This window comes from Pleurodeles waltl, chromosome 7 (genome assembly GCF_031143425.1).
Source record: "Pleurodeles waltl isolate 20211129_DDA chromosome 7, aPleWal1.hap1.20221129, whole genome shotgun sequence".
NCBI lineage: Eukaryota > Metazoa > Chordata > Amphibia > Caudata > Salamandridae > Pleurodeles > Pleurodeles waltl.
This window is the reverse complement of record NC_090446.1, coordinates 1113451339-1113471306: the sequence shown is the minus strand read 5'-3', so window position 1 is coordinate 1113471306 and position 19968 is coordinate 1113451339. Positions and strand designations below refer to the sequence as shown.

The 19968-nt window shown below is 47.0% G+C and overlaps 1 protein-coding gene and 1 pseudogene across 3 annotated transcripts in view; one reads left to right on the top strand and one right to left on the bottom strand.

The window, feature by feature from the left end:
- Positions 1–19968, bottom strand: part of RAB37 (RAB37, member RAS oncogene family) — a 318509-nt gene that overhangs the window by 136069 nt on the left and 162472 nt on the right. The gene's annotated exons all lie outside the window — the stretch shown is intronic.
- Positions 2290–2657, top strand: LOC138247363 (large ribosomal subunit protein eL31-like; annotated as a pseudogene).

Below are 19968 nucleotides of genomic sequence, written 5' to 3'. Positions count from 1 at the left end.
GATGCAGGAGGTCTGCTATAGTCTGACCAAGCCAAGCCAAGAGAACCGTGACTTCCTGGTAGAAAAAGGAAAGATGAGCATCCTTCAGCATGTCATTAGATGGTGGCATGGGGGGAAGGCGTAGTCATAAAGGGGCAGGAGTAGCTCCTTTGGACGATCTACAAAACTCACCTGTCTGAGGTTATGGACTGCCAGTGGGGCAGGTGATGGCGGATCCTGTCGCAAACTGGATGCCCATGATGATATGAGGGCAGATTAGGATGGTTTGGAGGCTGTGACTGCCTGGGGTTGGACTAAACTGACCAATGGCTGCCTGACTCACGAGGTCTGTGGGTACAGCACCCTTGGCCTCACAGAGGCTGGAGCGTGTGAGGCACAGTGGGTGGGAGGGTACTGGCCCGGCTGGAAGCCCCTTCTGTAGCCACAAATGGAGTGGAAGGCTGATTGTGGGTGAGGTGGGGCCATAGAAAGGCCCAAGGACCTGGCTGTAGCCCAACTGTTCTTAAAGTGCTTCAGTGCCAAATTCACCTTTTCTCCGAAGAGACAGAAACCATCAAAGGGCATGTCCATCAGAGAGGACTGGATATACCCCGAAAAGCCACTCGTCCTTAACCAGGAGTGAGACCTCAAGGCCATCATCAATGAAACCGCTCTGCTTAGTGAGTCGGTCGTGTTAAGTCCATAACGTATAGTGGACTTTGCTGCATCGCTCCCATCTGCAACAGCCTAAGAGTGCACAGCCTGGGCCTCCTCTGGGACCGTTGGCTGTACATGCACAACCGTGCCCCACAGAGAATGGGAGTAGCAGACTAAAAGGCATACAGTGTTCACGGACCGCAATGCCAGGCTGGCGAAAGAAAACATCTTCTTTTCCAGAGTGTCCAACCTCTTGGATTCCTGTCTGGGGGTGTGGTAGGGAATGCTCCAGGATTTACATGGAATGTTGAAACTTGGACCACCAAACTCTCTGGGGTAGGGAGTTTGGTAAGGAAGTTTGAGTCCCCTAGCGAGATGGCAACAGGCCATTGTTCTATTCACAGGAGCCCGTGTGCTGGGTTTGGACCATGTCCCCAGAAGGACGTCAGTGAGAGCTTTGCTGAACTGGAAAAGCTGTTCTGAGGGGAGACTCCCAGTTGCAGCACCTCCATCAAGACATTAGTTTTGACTGCCACCAAGGGCAGCTGAAGGTCAAAGACCTCAGCCACCCTCTGTACCACCATTGTGAATGACGCTAGCTCCTCCTTAACCACTGTAGTGGGAGAAAGCATACCAGTATCTGGAGAAGTATCCAGTACACTGGCTTCTCCCAGTTCCTCACACTGGTCCATGTAAGGGTCTTCATAGGGCTGGTACTCTTCAGGGTCCAATGACCCCTTCCATTCCTCTGTGAGTCTTAGCCCATAGGAATAGGGCTCAGGCTCGGACCTGGAAGGCATGGCTCCAGATGGCACCGGTAACAGCGTTGAGCTACGCACCTCTGGCTCAGGTGTCGGGGATCAGAATGGGGCGGGCTGCTGGTGGGGGCCAGCAGTGCCAGGAGCATTGGAACCAGCACAGAGGAAGGTTGAGATTTGCCCGGTCCGGATCCAGGAAAGTATCCTCAGGGCCCAACCGGAGCTAAGGCCAGAGTCACTGGTGCACAACCAGAGGAACATGGCCTCATAAAATCCTTTTCATCGGACAGGGATTGCTCCAGTTCCAGGAAACTCTGGGAGGCGTAGTGTTGGCCCACGCACAGGCTCTACTGCGGACACAGCCCTCGAATGCAGATGCTCCCTCATCTCATCGGTAGACGGACGTGGGGAAGTGTAATACCTCTTCTTCTTGTGACAGGACTTAGCTGAGCCGTCCGATGGCTTAGCGTGCGACGTGTTTCTTGGGCTCCACAACCATTCCCAGGACCTACCTCTGGACCAGGACGTCGAATGTCACGGTGTCCCACGCCAAGTGGCCAGGAGCTTGAGGGATCACTCCCTCAAGGCCTTCGGATTCATGGCGCAGCAGTCAGAGCACAACTTGAGATCATGGTCATGCTCAAGGCACCAAACACAAACAAGGCGCGGTTTGTCACCGACACCGGTCACTGACAGGCGCCACAGAGCTTGAAACCAGCCTTCTTGGAAGACATTCCTGCCACACCAGGAGGAAAACCTCAAAAGAAGTTGACAAAACATCAAAAAAAGTTCAGTCAAAAAGTGAATGATGGGGTAACTCTTCTCCAGGTCAGTGGTGGCTGGCGCAGAAAGAAAAGAACTGTAGTTGCTCTTCCATCATTAACTTTCCTTTAATATGGCTCCTGCTAAGAAAGGTGTAGAAAAGAAGAAAGGCAAGTCTGCCATCAATTAGGAGGTAACTAGGGAATACACCATCAATATTTACAAATGAATCCACGGAGTTGGCTTTATGCTGCGTGTGTCCTGTGTATGTAAATTTCAGTTAAGGAAATGGGAACTCCAGATGTGTATATGGACACCAAGCCAAACAAAGCAGTTTGGGCTAAAGGAATCAGGAAGGTTCCTTACCACATGAGTGTGCGTTTATCCAGAAAACGCAATGAGGATTCACCCAAAATGCTGTACACATTTGACACTTATGTGCCAGTCATCACATTTAAAGGTCTCCAAACAGTCACAGTTGATGAGAACTGAAGTTATTCTGTGTTGAAATAAAAAGCAAATACTGAAAAAAAAGAAAACAATTGACGTCAGTGCACACCAAGGTAGTGCCTATATAGGTGCTGCAGACATCACTTCCGGTGCAGACGACACCGACGACGCATGTTGAGCTGAACAATGCCACCTACCAGCATGCAGGGGAACTGCTCACGAAAAATCTTCCCAATCCAGTTTGACTCCTGGGGAAATTCTATGATAAGGAATCTGCAGCTAGAAGTCTCTATCAGATACCTGATGTAGCAAGGTGGCAGTATAATGTGGTATGACTGGGGGGTCTTACCATGTAATACTTACACATAACCCAGAGGTGGACCTCGGTTTCACACCAGTAAACCTAAACTCAGTCCTGGTAGAGTGGCAAAGAGCAGTCAAGCTACTTAGAGGAACATGTGTAAAGCATTTCACAACACCAACATGGATGATAAGTAATTGACACGACTTGAAAGAAATTCAACACCAATTTAGAAAAAATAAATCAGATTTTAGCTTAATTTAGACACCAAAATGAACTTTGTATCTTACATACCAGAGTTGTGGATTTTTAAAGCGTTTAAAAACAGATGCTCTTTTAGTTATCAACGAGTATAATTGAAGCCAATGGGGGAAAACACAATGTGCCATCGGTCACTTGTGAGGTGAGTTCTGTCAAACCCATCTGGATTTAAGGTCTGAGGAGTCCCTAGACAACGTTTCTAACCACAGTACCATTTTACCTAGCCCGGGGAGTCCAGGTGCAGAGGTAGCTTTGGTCTCCTTAGAAAGGACCGGGAACCGCAAGTGCTGTCAATCAAAGATGCAGCACCCTGCAAAACCACACTTGGAGATGGAGTTACAGTCTACCCTCGGAGAGTAGAGGCTTTTGGGGACCCAGGATCTGGATTCCCCAGCTGACACTCTGCCACCACATCTGGAGGCTCTGGGTGCAGAGGTGGCCTTGCAGCTGTCAATCAGAGGAGGATCGTGCCAAAGATGCTTTGCCACTTAGTCAAAGTCGCCTTCTTCAGGATGCAGGATCTCAGCAGTGGGGCTGTTGCCAACATCGGCCACTATTGCTGGGAGTTGCTCTGGAGTTAGTGATGTCTGGGGATGGGTTGGTTATTGGGCTGGTAACCAACAAACCTTCGCAGCAGCAAAAGTAATCCACAAGTCCTTCATTGACTGGAGGTCGACAGGGGTAGTGTAGTGGCTCGAAACTTGGTGTGAGCCTCACTTCAAATCTCGGGGTGCAGGTCACTGATTTTCTTTGGGCTCACTCAAGAGGGGCCTGATGGCACAGCATGACAATTCTTCTGCAGGTTGCCCATAACTGGCTCCACCAGTCAGTGGAGTCTGTGTTGGTTTCTGGCATCCATTGGAGTCCCTCTTGCTGGGAGCAATGAACTTTTGCCATGGGCACACATCGAACACTCGAACACACAGGTTCAGTATATGGTCTCCTCAGGGCTCTTAAGTGTCCTCTCTTTGCACTGTGGCAGAGTTCAATGTCCTTGTGTCGGTGACTGTATCTTCTTTGTGTCTCTTTTGGGATTCAAAGTCAGAACTGAGGTTCTGATGCCAGGGAAGCCCCTTAAATCCTAGTTTAGGGGGTGTTGATGGTGTGAGGGACAGTGGCCAATGGGCTACTGGTCCTTGCAGCTAGTCTGCCTCGGAGATGACAACTTCCTGTGGGAGTATATCGCTTTTCTACCCAGAATCCTACAATTTGAAGGTTTGCCAAAATGCCAGGACCTTTCCTCGGCTGTACTGACATCCTAGCCCACCCTAAAGGTGTGGCTATCTTCTTAGAGGTGTACACCTCCTGAATAACTAATCTTCCCACCTCAGCCTGGACAGGGTGGGAAGGGCTTTGTCCTCAAGTTTGGGACAAGGGATTACATTTCTAGGGCGGTGAAAGCCTTTGAGGCTCACCGCCTTGATTACTGTAAGTACTATCCATCCTGGGAGCTCGGACGTGTGACCCTCTACCTGCCCAGGTCCTTTACCTCCATCCTGTGGGAAGTGTTAGCACGACCAACAGGAGGGCAGACTATTGTCTTGATGGCAAATGGCTTGGAGGAGCCTGCCAATGCAAGAGACCTGGCAACTTAGTGGGTATCCTTTAAGGGTGCCACCAGGGTATAAGCTAACTAATCCCGGGCACAAGAATCATGCTCAGTGTTAAAGAACACAGTGTTTGACACCAAACATAGGGGGAATCGGTCAGGTCATCATGGAGGTAGACATCTGGGGTTTGCCCTGGTGCCAGCCCATGTTATCCTATGGACTGCTGGTCACTTGTGGCAGCATTAAGTTTTAAATGTCATCACAGGGTCATATATGCTTGTGCATATATGGCCTCACTCATAACACAGTGCACCCTGCCTCCTGGGCTCTAGGAAGCCTGCCTTAGAGGTGACCGACCTGTGCTATGGGCAGTGAAGGGGCTCTGCCTACACTTGGTGTGGGCAGAGTCAAACTCGAGCAGACAAGCTGCTTGAGCAGGCTGACATAGCAGCTCTGCAGGCTTTGCTTTTACTCGGGTCAAGCAGGATGGCACAATCAATGAAGCAGCCCTGGTGACCCCTTTAACATCTCTTCCCTGGGTACCACTGGTACCATTTAATAAGGCCTTACAGGGGTGATAAAGTCATTGCCAATTGTGTTTACAAAATCACAGTACAATTTAAGGGAAAGAGCACTGGCAGTGAGGTCTGATTAGAAGGCTTCAGTGCACTACTAAGGTCAAATGAGAACAAATACAGACATAGTTGAAATAATGTAGTTTGAATTGACATCCTTTTAACTTATATGTTCATAAGGCTGGTATGTTCTATATGTTCATGTCTGGAATGCCTAGCTTGATGCACATAATCTATGTCACACAATCGTACACGTGTCAGAAATTCCACTTTCTGATAAGATTAAATATATGAGGGCTGCAACCTGACCACTGGCCAGGAGAGGTCCTTCACCGGATCATCGTACAAGATTCTGCCAGATATAGTCTTGCCTACTGGTAGCAAACTTTGCACTTAACAGATGTTACATCTCGCCTGAAGCTGCAAAAAGCAGAGAAAATCTGAGTCCCGGAGGAAGACCGCTACCGCATTGTGTATTTCCTCTTCGGAGGTAACATTGTCTTTGTGCCTTCACTGATAAAGACAGCCTCTGCTGTAAACAAGGTAAGCAGTGCATCTCTTTCTAAGAAACTCTAGACTGCAAGTTTCTCTACCCTCTCTGGTCTCTTAGTGTAGGGCATGGTCATAGGGAACCCCCACTTCAGCAGCTTAAGTGGGGGCGCCTACTGGGCCTGATAAGGTCTGATAAGGTAAGGTGGTGAACTGGGTCCACATAACAGGCTCATAAACAAAAAATAATGTTTATGTCTGCAGGTCTGCAGAGAAAATGCTGACAAATAGCCCTGCTATGCAATACCATGAGAGAGGGTTGTGACCTTTCAGCTGGCATGCACAGGGAAGGAAACACATAAAAAAAGTTACATCGTAGAAAACACACAGGGAGGAACACATTGGAAAACAATAAGCATGACAGAAAAATATACGAAAAAGGGTAAGGTGGAGGGAAAAAGATGGGTAGATGCAAAGGGGAAAAAAACGGAAGGAGAAAGGAAGGGTGACAGGAAGGAAGAAATGTGAAGGGAAAGATGGAAGAAAGGTGAAAGGTAGGATGAAAGGGTGAATGAATGGATGGAAGAAAGAAAGTGTGAATCGCTGGGAGTATTGAAGAATGCACGGTTAAAAAAGAGTGAACAAATGGATGATTAAAAGACAGCTGGATACATAAACATATTGATGGGTGTATGGGTGAAAAGATGGATGGATGAGGCAATGGGGTGAAAGTATAGACAGATGGATAGATGAACAGATGAAAGGCTAAATGGGTGGATAGATGAAGGAGGCTGGAAAGAACTATTTTTAAGAAGTTCACATTTGCTCCCTTCGAACGCTCAGTCTGATTAGAGATATGTTTCGGGGGGGGGGATATTTCAATTTTCTGGCTACTCCATTGGTGCAGGGCATAGGAGTAGATGTTAGGGTGTTAGGTTCTAGATGACACTTTACCATGCTAGAAATGTTCATGTTCAAGTCATTCCTGTAGTAATGAATACTTTTTACTTAAAGTGTTCATTCTTCTTACTACAGTGTGTGTGTGTGTGTGTGTGATATTGTGAATAACAAAATGTTACTTTTACCACGGTGTCCCTGCTCCTGTCAAAGGGATTGCTGGCAATCCAAAAGCTATAACTCAGTTACACATTGAGTAGTGTTCTTCAGTGTTACAATAATGCTCTTTCACATTTATTGTTGGTGCACTGAACTAAATTCACCTCTGTCACCCTGGGGTGGGAAAGCACACCTTGTAGAACTACGCCCAAATCATAGTTTAGGAAACAGAAGTCTCTCCTACCACAGCGACTTCTATCAAATTACGGCCTGGATGTGTGAGACTTGAATCTCCAGTCCCTGGGTGCATTTTTGACCCCTGTCCCCATTGTATTGAATCCAAATCTCCACATCTTTACTCTTCCATGTCAAAAAGTGTTGTATCTTTTGCCTGACCTCTCTAGCATATATTAGCCACCCCATACCCCCACTGTACTTGCATTTATCATAGATATTCCTATTGTAATTACACAGACCCGGGCCTTGCTCTGGGAACTTTTTCATCATTACTGTTGATAGTATTGTGAATGGCTCGAGCCAACTGACCAAGGTCTGTTCGGTTATGATGCTCCGCTTTGGCTTCCTGCCCTCGTTCTTGCCTGATACAGCGGTTGCGTCAGTGCCCTCCTTGCTGTGCATCAGAAAGGAGAAAATACCTATTAATTCCCTTTTCCAAAACTTTTCTTTTATTGTTAATGGGATCCTCCATGCTAAAGATGCCCTGGCCCATAGCATGGATGCAGGGGGTCTGCATTCTAATGCTGTGGAACCTCCTGCTTGTATTTCCCCACCCCCTCCAGTTAGGGTGGCACACTTGAACTGTAGGGCCGGAGGTTATTTCTTGCTGCAAACAAAAGAGGGAGAGCACCCCCTAAATACTCTCAACTTGAATCGGAGGTGATGTAATTTGCCCCAAACTCAGTGGCACAGCTCTTACGCGGTCCCGGGCTAGCTTACTTGGCCAAGTGGCAACTGAAGAAATTCTCTTGCCTGGGAAGTGGGGAAACACTAAGGGGCTATCCCTTAAACGTCCCCCGGTTAGGGACAACCGCCCATTCACCTTTAACTCCTTCCTGCACTAGTGGCTGGGTTTTAGCCCCGAGGTGAACATCCCACAAAGTCAGTGGTGGTTGCTTGGGACTGAGAGCTGTAATCTGCGGCTGGCTGACCACATATTCCTGCATGTCACAGGGCTCGCGTGAAATCTGAACTCCAGGCCGGGGCAGGCGTGAGCAGTGATTGCAGGTGGGCCAGCACTGCCAATCACAGCACTCATACAAAGGGAGACACCTGCAGGTGGGCCATCATTGCCAATCACAGCACTCATACAAAGGGGGACACCTGCAGGTGGGCCATCATTGCCAATCACAGCACTCATACAGAGGGAGACACCTGCAGGTGGGCCATCATTGCCAATCACAGCACTCATACAGAGGGAGGCACCTGCAGGTGGGCAATCATTGCCAATCACAGCACTCATACAGAGGGAGGCACCTGCAGGTGGGCCATCATTGCCAATCACAGCACTCATACAGAGGGAGACACCTGCAGGTGGGCCATCATTGCCAATCACAGCACTCATACAGAGGGAGGCACCTGCAGGTGGGCCATCATTGCCAATCACAGCACTCATACAGAGGGAGGCACCTGCAGGTGGGCCATCATTGCCAATCACAGCACTCATACAGAGGGAGACACCTGCAGGTGGGCCATCATTGCCAATCACAGCACTCATACAGAGGGAGGCACCTGCAGGTGGGCCATCATTGCCAATCACAGCACTCATACAGAGGGAGACACCTGCAGGTGGGCCATCATTGCCAATCACAGCACTCATACAGAGGGAGGCACCTGCAGGTGAGCCATCATTGTCAATCACAGCACTCATACAAAGGGAGACACCTGCAGGTGGGCCATCATTGCCAATCACAGCACTCATACAAAGGGGGACACCTGCAGCTGAGCCCGAGAGGCGGTGCAGCCAAACGAAAGTAGAGGGAGGGTTTCAGCTGCGCAGTATAACTCAATGATCACTTATCATTCTGTAAAGCTAAAAGCCGTCACTGTTATCTCTGCTACCAATACAGTGTAACATGAGGCAGGGAGCATGTTCTCAACTTTACAGTTTACATCATGTGCAGCCCTGCCAAGTACTAAATATTGTGTGACAATTTCACACCTTGCGGTGATGCTGTAAAACTATTTTAAAAGCTTTTGTCTAACATGAGGTGAGTGCCACTTGGCAGGGCTGCCTGACTATTGTGACAGAGCAAAGGTCCTTCAGAGCTCGCAGCTCCCTGCAAGCTTCTTCCTCTCAGATGGCTGCAGAAGAACATTCTGACTATTTAGTTTTAGACCTTCTGAAGTTTTAGACCTTTCATATGTTTTCTCACCAGCAGTGCCTTAAATGGGTGGTACTAAGGTACTTAGGGCCAGATGTAGGAAGCACTTTGCGAGTCGCAAACGGCAAAATTTGCCGTTTGCGACTCGCAAATGCGTGATTCCTATGCAGAAATGCATTTTGCGAGTCGGGACCGACTCGCAAAATGCATTTCCGAATCGCAAATAGGAAGGGGTGTTCCCTTCCTATTTGCGATTCGCAATGGTATGCAATTCCATTTGCGACCGCGTATGCGGTCGCAAATGGAGTCGCAGTTACCATCCACTTGAAGTGGATGGTAACCCATTCGCAAACGGGAAGGGGTCCCCATGGGACCCCTTCCCCTTTGTGAATGGACCCCATATTATTTTTTCAGGGCAGGGAGTGGTCCAAGGGACCACTCCCTGCCCTGAAAATTCCGAAACTAAAGGTTTCGGAATTTTTTGAAATGCAGCTCGTTTTCCTGTGAGGAAAACGGGCTGCACTTCAAAAAAAAAAAAAAACCTTTATTTAAAAGGCAGGTCGCTAACATGGAGGCCTGCTGACGTCAGAAGGCCTCCATGTTAGCGAGTGCCTATACTCGCAATGGGGTCGCAAACTGCGACCCACCTCATAAATATTTATGAGGTGGGTCTTTGCGACCCCATTGCGAGTTGCAGAAAGTGTCTGAGACACCTTTCTGCATGTCAAATTGCGACTTGCAATTTGCGAGTCGCACAGACTCGCAAATTGCAAGTCGCAATTTGATTTTTTCCTACATCTGGCCCTCAGTACCTGCACTTCTTTAACTTTTAAGGTATAGTATCTGCACATCTCAGCATTGCTTCAATATTTTTATTTAGAGAGTACCTTTACTTCTCAGCAGTAAACAGGCACTCTGGGACAAGAAGTATCTGCACTTCTAGATTTCCATTTCAAGTACTGCTCACCAGTCATGTCCTGCTGGAAAACATCAATCAACTCAGTGCGATCCATGTCACTTAGACTCAACTGGGCTCACGGCAGACCACCCTTTCCACCCAGCTAGAGCTACGCTGCTCTTCTCTTAGGCCTACAACCTGTGGCTCACCCGGGGCTCTGTAGAACAGTGAACTTGGAACCTCTATCTCTCAACTCCGTACTACGACATCATGTACTATGTATGGAAGATAGCCCTACACATAGAACAACCGATTTATTCGGGATCACACATAGGACTTGATTCGCAAAACCATTTGAGCACCTAAGTGCAAATGCCATTCTTCAAGAGTCCAAATTTATATTTCCAATTCACAAAAAATGCACTCACAGATGGATTCTCATTCACTCACGTGCAATATTAGATGATATGCTTTTCTAATATTGAATGGAAGTAAAACTATATACACTTCCTGTAGGAGGCTGGCCTGGCTTATAGTGGGTATCTTGTGGTACTTACAACCTGTGCCAGGTCCAGTTATCCCTTATTAGTAGAATAGAGGTGTTTCTAGCAGCTTAGGCTGATAGAAGGTAGCTATGGCAAAGCTTAGGCTGAACTAGGAGACATGGAAAGCTCCTACTATACCACTTATATCATATAGCACAATATCATAAGAAAACACAATACTCAGAGTTACTAAAAATAAAGGTACTTTATTTTTATGAAAATATGCCAAAAGTATCTCAGTGAGTACCCTCAGTTAGAAGGTAAGTAATATACACAAGTCATATGTACACAAACCCAAAACAGGTAAGTAATAGTAAGAAAAGTAATGCAAACAATGTAGAATCACAATAGGATGCAATAGGTGAACACAGGTCTAGGGGCAACACAAACCATATACTCCAAAAGTGGAATGCGAATCACAAATGGACCCCAGAGCTATGGGAGGTTGTAGAGGGTCGCTGGGACTGTGAAAAAACAGTAAGGGTGTCCAAGATACCCCACCTCAAGACCCTGAAAAGTAGGAGTAAAGTTGCCCTACTACCCCAGAAAGACACAATAGTCGTGATAGGGAATTCTGCAAGAACCACAAGCACCAGCAAAACACTGAACACAGATTCCTGGACCTGAGGACCTGTAAAGGAAGGGGACCAAGTCCAAGAGTCACGAAAGTGTCCAGGGGGGCAGGAGCCCACTAAACCCCGGATGAAGGTGCAAAAGGGCTGCCTCCGGGTGGAAGAAGCCAAAGATTCTGCAACAACAAAAAGGGCTAGGAACTTCTCCTTTGGATGGAAGATGTCCCACGGCGTGCTGGAGGTTGCAGAAGTGTTTCCAGGCAGAAATACTGCAAACAAGCCTTGCTAGCTGCAAGAGTCGCAAATGAGGATTTTGGGTGCTGCTGGGGACCAGTGTGGACCAGGATGTCACCCCTTGGAGGAGGAGACAAAGGGGGCGCTCAGCAACTGAGAGAGCCCCCACAGAAGCAGGCAGCACTCGCAGAAGTACCGGAGCAGGCACTTAGAAGATTTGTGACCCAGAGTCACAAAAGGAGGGTCCTATGACATCGGAGTCCAACTCAGAGGGTTGAGCACTGCAGGACGGAGTGCTGGGGACCCAGGCTAGGCTGTGCACAAAGGAATCCTTGGAGACGTGCACAGAAGCCGTGGCAGCTGCAATTCACACAGTACACAGGTTTGCTGTCTGGTGTGGGGAGGCAAGGACTTACCTCCACCAAACTTGGACTGAAGGATCACTAGACTGTGGGGGTCACTTGGATCTAGCTCCTGTGTTCCAGGGACCATGCTCGTCAGGATGAGAGGGGACCCAGAGGACCGGTGATGCAGTCTTTTGGTGCCTGCGTTAGCAGGGGGAAGATTCCGTCGACCCACAGGAGATTTCTTCTTGGCTTCCAGTGCAGGGTGAAGGCAGACAGCCCTCAGAGCATGCACCACCAGGAAACAGTTGAGAAAGCCGGCAGGATGAGGCGCTACAATGTTGCTGGTAGTCGTCTTGCTACTTTGTTGTGGTTTTGCAGGCGTCCTGGAGCAGTCAGCGGTCCATCCTTGGCAGAAGTCGAAGAGGGAAGTGCAGAGGAGCTCTGGCGAGCTCTTGCATTCGTTATCTGAAGAATACCCCAGAGGAGAGACCCTCAATAGCCAGAAAAGGAGGTTTGGCTACCAAGAAAGGAGGATTGGCTACCAAGAAAGGTAAGAGCCTATCAGAGGGGGTCTCTGACGCCACCTGCTGGCACTGGCCACTCAGAGCCGTCCAGTGTGCCCCCAACACCTCTGTTTCCAAGATGGCAGAGGTCTGGGACACACTGGAGGAGCTCTGGGCACCTCCCCTGGGAGGTACTGGTCAGGGGAGTGGTCACTCCCCTTTCCTTTGTCCAGTTTCGCGCCAGAGCAGGTCTGGGGGATCCCTGAACTGGTGTAGACTGGCTTATGCAGAGATGGGCACCACCATGGGCTACTCCTCCCCAGCCCTTCACACCTATTTCCAAAGGGAGAGGGTGTAACACCCTCTCTCAGAGGAAATCCTTTCTTCTGCCTTCCTGGACCGGGGCAGCCCAGACCCCAGGAGGGCAGAATCCTGTCTGAGGGGTTGGCAGCAGCAGCTGCAGTGGCAAACCCCGAAAAAGGCAGTTTGGCAGTACCCGGGTTCTGTGCTAGAGACCCGAGGGATCATGGAATTCCATGATCTTAGACATGTTACATGGCCATGTTCGGAGTTAACCATTGTGACGCTACACATAGGTAGTGACCTATGTATAGTGCACGCGTGTAATGGTGTCCCCACACTCACAAAGTCCGGGGAAATTGCCCTGAACGATGTGGGGGCACCTTGGTTAGTGCCAGGGTGCCCACACACTAAGTAACTTGGCACCCAACCTTCACCAAGTGAGGGTTAGACATATAGGTAACTTATAAGTTACTTATGTGCAGTGAAAAATGGCTGTGCAATAACGTGGATGTTATTTCACTCAGGCTGCAGTGGCAGGCCTGTGTAAGAATTGCCTGAGCTCCCTATGGGTGGCAAAAGAAATGCTGCAGCCCATAGGGATCTCCTGGAACCCCAATACCCTGGGTACCTAAGTACCATAAACAAGGGAATTATATGGGTGTACCAGTGTGCCAATGAGAATTGGTACATTTAGTCACTAGCCTGCAGTGACAAATTTAGAAAGCAGAGAGAGCATAAACAGGGAGGTTCTGGTTAGCAGAGCCTCAGTAATACAGTTAGGCACCACACAGGGAACACATACAGGGCACATACTATGAGCACTGGGGTTCTGCCTAGCAGGATCCCAGTGACAAAAGGGCTAAAACAACATATATACAGTGAAAAATGGTGGTAACATGCCAGGCAAGATGGTACTTTCCTACACTTCCCATAGCAGAAAGACCTTGAAAAATAGGGGAACGCCCATAACCCTTCAAGTTTGTGGGTCTTCACAAACTCCTGCTATGCTCATTCCTGTCCTAGATACAATCAGAGATGCATCCCTGTCAAGGGCAGGAGAAAGGGCGGGAGTAAGTCTTCATCCATGTTGGGGAATAAACCCTTATTGATTTTGTGGAGATGTAAGAGGCTTCTTTGATGAGAAAATTATCACTTGTAAGTGCAAATGCACTTGTGCTATGCAATTAGTACACAGATGCAAATGTGCACCAGGTATATTTACGAATGTGACTGCTTATTCTTGCATGTATGCCTCGCAATCTAAGACTGTTGCAGCTTCCCAACAGTACTCCTGATTTTTTAAGAAACTGAGAATGACAAAATGTGTGTAATTTTGCAGACATTTATTTACATGATTTTTTAGACTTGAACCTACTGCATCAACAAAGAATTGAGCCCCTGCTACTGGAGGTCCACGCTGTCCATTCTCCTATAGATGCTGTATCAAAGAATATCCGAATTCAGGCTTCAATTTGGCTAATTTGATGTCTTAAATTAGTTTCTGTTATGTAGCAAACATCTCTTGTGTATTACTCTTTGTTTCAATACTTTTCAATAAGGTGTTAAAGCGTTAATACAAAGTTCATTAGAGTCTTCAAGTAAACCATTTAGCAAAACTTCATTGTTCAAACCCCTTAAGCACTTCTCCACTATGAAAAGATTAAGAAAAGTGGCATGGCAATAGGGCAAGGAGAAGGGAAAATAAAAAAGGTAATGACAAGAAACAGAACTACTGGCTTTGTCATGATTTTTAGCCATGTTGTACAGCAGTGTGGCTTTCGTGCAATATGGCTAAAAGTTAAAGAATTGGAACTCCTTCAGGTGTGGTATGATGGGAGTGAGGCATGGGAGGTTGAGAATGATTCTGGCTGCCGAGTTATGAATGGTCTGCAGCCTTCTGGTGAGTTTTTTTGTTGATCCTGGCATTGAGAGTGTTCCCATACTCCAGACTGCTTGTGATCAGGGCATGTGTGATGGTTGCCTGGGTGCTGATTGGGATCCACTTGAAAACCTTCCTCAGCATCTTCAGGGTATGAAAGCATGAGGGGTGACAGCACTGAATTGTGCTTCATGGTACACCCAAACCCGGGACTCCTTCAGGGGTCAGACTACGAAGTGTAAAAAAGAAAAACTAATGCAGCAAGTCATTTCCGACTATACACCCAGGATCTGGAACAACATCTCCATATCTATCAGGACCAGCTCAACACTTCCTCAGTTTAGGAAAGAGCTGATGACAAACTTGTTTAAAGAATATCACATCACAATTCATTACCCATTTACAACCCAGCTACGTCTCCTATCACTCACTGACTTTATGCTTATCTTTGACCCTGAACGGTGTTCCGCTGCCTTTTGGCAAGGTTTGTGATATAGAAATACCACATACATACAAACTATCCAAGTGACACAACAGATAGCGTCCATTCAATACTGAATCGTATTTGGCCTTCACTTCTATTTATGAGATAAAGAGGCAGCTTGTTATTAAACTCCTGAAAAATATCAAACCTACCAAATCTCTGGTTGATGGGTCCTGAAGGTCCATATAGAATAATTCAGTCTTGTAATCCAGAACCTGATCAACAAATACCTGATTGAAGGGGGAAGCACCACAGTCACTCAAAATGGGTCTTGTAAGGCCTTATGGAAGAAAAAAGCTCCTTAGTCCTCAACCATTGTAAACATTAGACTCATATTTAAATGTTTTACAACAAAAGATCAAGGAAGTAGTGGTGGGTCAATTAAAGTCATTTCTGAAGGAAAGTCACTTTCTGAACCAAGTTCAGGAAGCCACTCAGCACATGCCCAAGCCTGCTCTGATAGATGTTTAAGTAGCCTTGTACTAAAGTCATTGTTTTTTATTTTTCCTATTTTTGGCATTAGTTTAGCCATGAAATACAGGTGCCTCTTCCACTGGGGCATGAGGGTGTGCATGGGATGGGTGTTGGTTGGTGTGACCTATAGAATGTGGAGTGTACTGTTGGTGTGAGGACTAGAGATGGGCTCCAGTTTTACTGGAGTGAAAATGTAGTAGAGACACTGAATGGATAGTGCCTATGATGGAACTGGTGCACTAAACATTTGAGTAGGCAGTATTAGTGTAGCAATGGCGGTAGGGGTCCGTGAGTAGGTCGATAGCAAGGGAGAGTGGATTTGGGATGTGAACTAGCTGTATGTACACGTGAGATCTGTATGCACCAGAGCTAGTGGACAATGCAAGTGTATTGATTCAGTTTTTACTTAACATGTCCATACTCTAAGACACAATGGTCCACCTAGATCATTGTTAGTGCCTACAAAATGGGTAGAACTTTCCACTAGGGAAAGAAAAGTGAAAAACCCAGCCATTGTTTTAGGAGTGGACAAAAATAATTGTTTGCAACGGTTGGGTGTAGTTGAAAGCTATCCCTTTCTTTGTGCTATCATTAAACGTTTGTTGAAGCTGTTAGACTATTGAGCACTAACTGTGAGTGAAACAGAACATTTACAGTTAGAAGAATGTAGGACCATTTAGCATTACCACCAGCAAGTCTATACACAAAGTTCGGTTGGTAAAAGGCATAGTAGTGAGAATAATCTGGGGGCCCAAGGACAATGGCTCTTACCTTCAAAGAAAACAAATCCACTTCATGAACTACCTTCTACCTATCTTTAAAGCAAATGTATTATTTATCAACCACTGAACAAGTGGAGATACTTGGAGACCCTTTAAAACTTCACTGGCAATTTTAACGAAGGAGTTTGTATTTTCTGAAGTGCATTTTCCACAAGTTACAAATCAATTATTAATTCACTTGCATTTCCCAAGGTAAAACAAGAACTGAAGTAGGGGAGCAGAAAGTTATTAATTAGAGTAGGCCACAAGTTAAGTTCAGAAGCAACTGCGCACCTGTAATCAAACAAAACATGAAGTTTGCCTTGCGGTTCTTCTGAACAGTTTCCTTACATTTGCATGCCTTTAAAAAATGTAATAGCTTTGGATGATTCAGAAGCATTTACCTTTGAGACTTCATTTTGTTTTAAAGAATTTATTTTTATTTTATTAGTGTTAAACTTGCAGTACATACAAAACATTGTACCGTAAACAACCTTGCACATATAAGCCAGTCCCATCCTCCCTCTCCTAACCAATCATCCCAGAGGCAGTCCCTCACACAAATCGCAGGGGTACAGAACATCTGCTTCAGACACAAAGACACTGTGTTCCCCTTAGTACTAGAACTGTTTTCCCGTATAGCAAGATTTGTACTATGATTCACTCCAAGCCCCCCTAGATACGTCATGGCCGGGTTCTTCCACTTCCTCTATCCGGACGACTATCCCCTGCCATGCTTGTATATCTTTCTCTATGTGATCATCCCATCTGACCTGCCTTAGCTGTATTTTTTCTGCCACTGCCCATTCCTGGATATCCTTAAGCCATCCCTTTACACTAGGCCCCTGAGTGCTCATCCAAGTGATCGCCACTCGGCGCTTGGCTAACAATACAGCTTGCTGCATGAATTTCCATTCAATTTGTTTACCTTTCTTTTTTTAATAGCCCCCAGTAAACACTTAACGGGAGTCAGTTCAAGTTCCACCCCCCATACATCTTAAAGTTTGGACCACAAAGCCCCAGAATTTTTGCACTGTAGGACAATTCCAAGCTAAATGTAGGAAAGTTGCTGGTCAAGTGTAGCTATCATACTTATTAGGGTCAATTCTATGTAGAAAGACTGGGGTAATATATGTGCGATATATATATAATTAAAATGTATTAGCTTAAATCTAGCAATGCATATCCCCTGTCGGAGCAGGGCACATGCTGCCTTCCACTGTGTCTCCTCAAGTGACACATTCAGCTCAGTGTCCCAGGCCCCCCCGGCCCGTACAATGTGCCTGGGTGTGTCTGCTATCATGGCCCTGTAGATGTGAGATATGATGTGCTTGCCCCCCATATTCGATGAGTACCCTAAGCATTGCCGATGAGGGTGGGGCCTGAGGGTATGTGGGCCATATCCCTCTTACAATATTGAGTATGCTGGCTTAAATCAAAACCTGTCCCTGATTCACCCCGAAAGTGTCCTGAGCCGCCTCAATGGTTACAAAAGTCTCACTGGGGTAAAGGTCTGCGAGCGTTAGGCACCCACCCTCTCGCCAAGGTCAAACGTCCACCGTAGTGGTCAGGTGTCGAAATGCTGGAAGGTACCAGAAGTCAGATTCGCGAGCAAATGGTGCCCACTATAAGACCACCTTCACCACACGCATCCAGAGTGTTGTTCTGTGTTTTATTATGTATGCAAGCTTGTGGCCCCCACCACCCCCAGTGTGGAGTAGCTGTGCTAGTGTTTCGTTTTGAGAGTCATCCCTAAGAAGGGTTTTCTCCCAGTTGTCCCCCTCTGCTAGCCACCACGATGCATGCTATAATTGAGAGACTAAATAATAATACTCTAGGTTGGGCAACGCCAATCCTCCCTCCTCTAATGGGAGGTGAAGGGTCTCACGTTTCACCTTACTTTGCCCCCTGACCATACCAGAGATAATAAGCAGGAATGTAAATGAATAAATATCGAGCGAGGAAGTGTGCCAAGAGAATTCTGCAAAGTATATAGGCATCGAGACAGAAATACCATTTTTGCCACAGCTACACGCCCCATGACCGACAAGGGGAAGGTGTTCCAGAACTGTACTGATCCCTTTAAACCTGACAGTACTCTCTCAATGTTAAGCTGATTTCGCAGTGTGACTATGTGAGCCACCATAATTCAAAGATATCAGAAGTGATCAGTTTCCCATCTTAGGGGCATAGGCTGTAAAGCTTCCCATGGGAGTTTTGCCAGGCTCTCCAGTGGGAATATTAATGATTTATTTACATTGATACATGTATCAATTTGCCGAAAGGATTCCAGTTGTCTGAGCAAAACAGGGATAGAGGACCTCAGCTCTGCTAAGTAAAAAAGAGTATCATTCACGTACAGGGACAGTAGGTGGCGCGTCTCGCCTACTGTGATGCCCCATCTCCCCACGCCATGTCTAAGACTCTGCGCCAATGGTTCCAGACCCATCGCAAAAAGCAAGGGCGATAAGGGACACCCCTGTCATATGCCCCTCTCTATTTTCAGTCTGTCGAAGCATTGTCTTCCCCATTCGGATCCTTGCTAAAGGTTCCGTGTAGAGAATTTTGACCCATCTCAGGAATTTCGGCCCAAACCCCGCCTTTGCGAGGACCGCCAAGAGATAATTTCAATTGAAGGTGTCAAATGCTTTTTCAATATCTATCGAGACCAGTGCCAATTCCTCCTACCTATCTTCCACCTCATGGAGCACATGCATCAATCTACGAGTATTCATAGACATGTTCCGTCCAGGTATGAACCCACTTTGGTCAGGATGGACCAGCCGGGTCATCTCTGGGCCAAGCCGTGTCGCGAGGATCTTACTCAGTATATTTACATCTAGGTTGATCATAGTGATAGGCCGGTAGGCTGCCGGATCGGAGCAGACCGCTCCCAGCTTGGGAATCATAGCAATGATTCCCTCCTGCATGATTCTGGTAGTATATTATCAGTAAATGCATCATTATACACTTCTAAAAGCGAAGGAGCGAGTTCAGTAGCGAATGCCTGATAAAACTCGGCTGTAAAGCCATTACAGCCAGGACGTTTACCCACTGGGAGAGATTAAATAGCTGCTTTAACCTCTTTAAGCATAAGATCAGAGTCCAGCTCCTGTAGCCCCGTCTCACTCAGGTGGGGGAGGACCGCTCCATTTAAGTATTCCAGAAAACTGTCGTGATCTGGGTCCTCGCTGATTGGCATATACTCTCTCAAGGTAGTCCCGGAAGACCATAACTATATCTTGCTTTGTCCTCGCTTCTCCCCTGCTGGGGATTTGTGAGGTGAAGCACTAAGGAGCGTGGCTGCTCCCCTCGGAGGATCCACGCCAGGAGCCTCCTCGATCGGTCACCCTCTCGATATAGGAGCTGTCGATATGATTTCAAAGTGCACCTTTCAAGTCTATCTTTGGTTTCCATCAGTTGTCTGGTGAGTTGAGTTTCCTCCCCCTTATTGCGTCTCTCTCGCATTTGCCGTTGTTGGCACTCTGTCAAAATATCCCCCTCTTCAGACTTCATTTAAAAAATGATTGGACTTCCCCTGCTAGCACTAAAAAACGACCCACCTTGAGGGTTTGTTTCTGAAAAACCAAAACTTTGGAAACTTTGCTGAATAGCTAACAAAAAAACAATTGCAGCCCCCACCAAACTGTTTGTACCTTGAAAGGAACCGTCATGATGGTGTTTCCTTTCAGTGTGCTGAGGCCGCTGAGCCAGCAGTTATCTCTAAGTTTGGCAGAAGGTGCCTTGTCAGGGAGGCAGAGGTAATGCCCTCCACCACCCTGGCAGAT